Genomic DNA, 5309 nt, shown 5'->3' on the forward strand with positions numbered 1-5309 from the left:
GAGGCGGTCGCGAAGGCCAACCGCTTCCGCAAGGAAGTGAAGAAGCCGCCGCTAGTCTCTGCGTAAGTGTTCACTGCCTTTGTCTTGTTTTCTTCGATGGATCTTTTCCGAGTCTTTATATTCCCTTCTCTGCTTCAGGGCCCCTCTTTCTCTTGAGAGGGTCGCCGTCCCCTCTGTCATGGGGTCGGCCGAGACGTCCGCCAATAGTCGGCGGATTGACCCTGCCGCCGACCTCCGGGACGCGACGGAGTGCAACGCGCGGGAGAAACTCGACGAGGAAGAGGCCGACCGTCTGGAGAAGGCGGAGGCCGAGAAAGCGGCAGCCTCCACCCAGAAGAAATTGGAGGAAGCTGAAGCAGCCGCCGCAGCAAGACAGCGGGCTGAGGAGACCGCGCGCCGCCAATCGGCGTTGCTTGTCGTCCCGCTGAACTCCGCGCCGCCGCCCCTGGAGTTCACGGGGCAGACTGGGGAAGTCAGCGGGGAGCACCCCATCATGGAGAAGGACGGTGGCGAGGCCTCCGCGTCGGCCACGGCCACGCCGCCACCGCCGCCTCCGCCGCCATCGGGAAGTGCGCATGGCAAGCAGCCAACAGGCCCGATAGTGCTGCCGACTGAGGACGAGGCGGTGGCGAGGCTGCTCCTTCAAGTCGCCTCACCAGCGCGCCGCCGCCTTGAGAAGGCGGTTTCGGCGCCACGCCCCTTGGAAGTCGGCGCTGCCAGCTCGGCCATCCCAGATGCCGAGGCAACAAGCGCCGCGTCTACTGGGTGGGTGCGAGGAGGCGGCGACGGTTCGCTTAACCAGGCGCTCCTGGACATGCAGGCGAAACTGCGAGCTGAGGGCGAAGCCATCCAGAGCTGCACCAAGGCGCATCTGGCGTCACGAGCGTCTATCCGTGTATGCTTTCCTTTTTTGACTTTGTCTTTTCTCGTTCTTCTCTATGGGGGCACGCCAGCGCACCCACTGGGTGTAGTCGCCGAGTTTCTGTTGGGGAACGTTGCAGAAATTTAAAATTTTTCCTACGGTTTCACCAAGATCCATCTATGAGTTCATCTAAGCAACGAGTCAAGGGAGTGAGATTACATCTACATACCACTTGTAGATCGCGTGCGGAAGCGTTCAAGGGAAGGGTGATGATGGAGTCGTACTCGCCGTGATTCAGATCACCGATGACCAAGTGCTGAACGGACAGCACCTCCGCGTTCAACACACGTACGGGACGGGAGACGTCTCCTCCTTCTTGATCCAGCAAGGGGGAAGGAGAGGTTGATGATGATCCAGCAGCACGACGGCGTGGTGGTGGATGCAGCAGAACTCCAGCAGGGCTTCGCCAAGCTGCTGCGGGAGGAGGACGAGGTGTAGCAGGGGGAGGGAGGCGCCAATGCATAGGGTGCGGCTGCCCTCCCCCCTGCCCTCCTTTATATAGGCCCCCAGGGGGGCGCCGGCCCTGGGAGATGCCATCTCCCAAGGGGGGCGGCGGCCAGGGGGGTGGAGTGCCCCCCAAGGCAAGTGCCCCCCCACCCTAGGGTTTCAACCCTAGGCGTAGGGGGTGGGCTTAGGGGGGCGCACCAGCCCACTATGGGCTGGTTCCCCTCCCCACTTCAGCCCTTGGGGCCCTCCGGGATGGGCGGCCCCACCCGGTGGACCCCCGGGACCCTTCCGGTTGTCCCGGTACAATGCCGGGTGACCCCAAAACTTTCCCCATGGCCGAAACAACACTTCCTATATATAATTCTTTACCTCCGAACCATTCCGAAACCCCTCGTGACGTCCGGGATCTCATCCGGGACTCCGAAAAACATTCGGTATGCTGCATACTTCATATTCATACAACGCTAGCGTCACCGAACCTTAAGTGTGTAGACCCTACGGGTTCGAGAGACACGTAGACATGACCGAGACGACTCTCGGGCAATAACCAACAGCGGGATCTGGATACCCATGTTGGCTCCCACATGCTCCTCGATGATCTCATTGGATGAACCACGATGTCGAGGATTAAACAACCCTGTATTATATTCCCTTTGTCAATCGGTACGTTACTTGCCCGACACTCGATCGTTGGTATCCCAATACCTCGTTCAGTCTTGTTACCAGCAAGTCACTTTACTCGTAACGTAATGCATGATCCCGTGACCAACCACTTGGTCACTTTGAGCTCATTATGATGATGCATTATCGAGTGGGCCCAGAGATACCTCTCCATCATACAGAGTGACAAATCCCAGTCTCGATCCGTGTCAACCCAACAGACACTTTCAGAGATACCTGTAGTGCACCTTTATAGTCACCCAGTTACGTTGTGACGTTTGGTACACCCAAAGCACTCCTACAGCATCCGGGAGTTACACGATCTCATGGTCTAAGGAAAGGATACTTGACATTTGGAAAAGCTCTAGCAAACGAACTACACGATCTTGTGCTATGCTTAGGATTGGGTCTTGTCCATCACTTCATTCTCCTAATGATGTGATCCCGTTATCAACGACATCCAATGTCCATAGCCAGGAAACCATGACTATCTGTTGATCAACGAGCTAGTCAACTAGAGGCTTACTAGGGACATATTATGGTCTATGTATTCACACGTGTATTACGATTTTCGGATAATACAGTTATAGCATGAATAAAGACAATTATCATGAAGAAGGAAATATAAAATAATCCTTTTATTATTGCCTCTAGGGCATATTTCCAACAGTCTCCCACTTGCACTAGAGTCAATAATCTAGTTACATTGTGATGAATCGCACACCCATAGAGTTCTGGTGTTGATCATGTTTTGCTCGCGAGAGAGGTTTAGTCAACGGATCTGCGACATTCAGATCCGTATGTACTTTGCAAATATCTATGTCTCCATCTTGAACATTTTCACGGATGGAGTTGAAACGACGCTTGATGTGCCTGGTCTTCTTGTGAAACCTGGGCTCCTTGGCAAGGGCAATAGCTCCAGTGTTGTCACATAAGAGTTTGATCGGCCCCGGCGCATTGGGTATGACTCCTAGGTCGGTGATGAACTCCTTCACCCAAATTGCTTCATGCACTGCCTCCGAGGCTGCCATGTACTCTGCTTCACATGTAGATCCCGCCATGATGCTCTGCTTGCAGCTGCACCAGCTTACTGCTCCACCATTCAACATATACATGTATCCGGTTTGTGACTTGGAGTCATCCAGATCTGTGTCGAAGCTAGCATCGACGTAACCCTTTACGACGAGCTCTTCATCACCTCCATAAACAAGAAACATGTCCTTTGTCCTTTTCAGGTACTTCAGGATATTCTTGACCGCTGTCTAGTGTTCCTTGCAGGGATTACTTTGGTACCTTCCTACCAAACTTACGGGAAGGTTTACATCAGGTCTGGTACACAGCATGGCATACATAATAGATCCTATGGCTGAAGCATAGGGGATGACACTCATCTCTTCTTTATCTTTTGCCGTGGTCGGGGACTGAGCCGAGCTCAATCTCACACCTTGCAACACAGGCAAGAACCCTTTCTTGGACTGATCCATTTTGAACTTCTTCAAAATCTTATCAAGGTATGTGCTCTGTGAAAGACCTATGAGGCGTCTCGATCTATCCCTATAGATCTTGATGCCTAATATGTAAGCAGCTTCTCCAAGGTCCTTCATTGAAAAACACTTATTGAAGTAGGCCTTAATGCTGTCCAGAAGTTCTATATCATTTCCCATCAAGAGTATGTCATCTACATATAATATGAGAAATGCTACAGAGCTCCCACTCACTTTCTTGTAAACGCAGGCTTCTCCATAAGTCTGCATAAACCCAAACGCTTTGATCATCTCATCAAAGCGAATGTTCCAACTCCGAGATGCTTGCACCAGCCCATAAATGGATTGCTGGAGCTTGCATACTTTGTTAGCATTATTAGGATCGAAAAAACCTTCCGGCTGCATCATATACAACTCTTCCTTAAGATGTCCGTTAAGGAATGCCGTTTTGACGTCCATCTGCCATATCTCATAATCATAGTATGCGGCAATTGCTAACATGATTCGGATGGACTTCAGCTTCGCTACGGGAGAGAATGTCTCGTCGTAGTCAATCCCTTGAACTTGTCGATAACCCTAGCGGCAAGTCGAGCTTTATAGATGGTAACATTTCCATCCGCGTCCGTCTTCTTCTTAAAGATCCATTTGTTTTCTATCGCTCGCCAATCATCGGGCAAGTCTGTCAAAGTTCATACTTTGTTTTCATACATGGATTCTATCTCGGATTTCATGGCTTCAAGCCATTTGTTGGAATCTGGGCCCGCCATCGCTTGTTCATAGTTCGAAGGTTCACCGTTGTCTAAGAACATGATTTCTAGGACAGGGTTGCCGTACCACTCTGGTGTGGAACATGTCCTTGTGGACCTACGAAGTTCAGTAGCAACTTGATCCGAAGTACCTTGATCATCATCATTATTTTCCTCTTCAGTTGGTGTAGGCATCACAGGAACATTTTCCTGAGCTGCACTACTTTCCCGTTCGAGAGGTAGTACTTCATCGAGTTCTACTTTCCTCCCACTTACTTATTTCGAGAGAAACTCTTTTTCCAGAACGGATCTGTTCTTGGCAACAAAGATCTTGCCCTCGGATCTTAAGTAGAAGGTATACCCAATGGTTTCCTTAGGGTATCCTATGAAGACGCATTTTTCCGACTTGGGTTCGAGCTTTTCAGGTTGAAGTTTCTTGACATAAGCATCGCATCCCCAAACTTTTAGAAACGACAGCTTAGGTTTCTTCCCAAACCATAATTCATACGGTGTCGTCTCAACGGATTTAGATGGTGCCCTATTTAAAGTGAATGTAGCTGTCTCTAGAGCGTATCCCCAAAATGATAGCGGTAAATCGGTAAGAGACATCATAGACCGCACCATATCCAATAGACTGCGATTACGACGTTCGGACACACCGTTACGCTGAGGTGTTCCAGGCGGCGTGAGTTGTGAAACGATTCCACATTTCCTTAAGTGTGTACCAAATTCGGGACTTAAATATTCTCCTCCACGATCTGATCGTAGGAACTTTATCTTTCGGTCACGTTGATTCTCTACCTCATTCTGAAATTCCTTGAACTTTTCAAAGGTCTCAGACTTGTGTTTCATTAAGTAGACATACCCATATCTACTCAAGTCATCAGTGAGAGTGAGAACATAACGATATCCTCTGCGAGCCTCAACGCTCATTGGACCGCACACATCGGTATGTATGATTTCCAACAAGTTGGTTGCTCGCTCCATTGTTCCGGAGAACGGAGTCTTGGTCATTTTGCCCATGAGGCATGGTTCGCATGTGTCAAATGA

The sequence above is a fragment of the Triticum aestivum genome, chromosome 1B (assembly GCF_018294505.1).
Source record: "Triticum aestivum cultivar Chinese Spring chromosome 1B, IWGSC CS RefSeq v2.1, whole genome shotgun sequence".
Lineage (NCBI taxonomy): Eukaryota > Viridiplantae > Streptophyta > Magnoliopsida > Poales > Poaceae > Triticum > Triticum aestivum.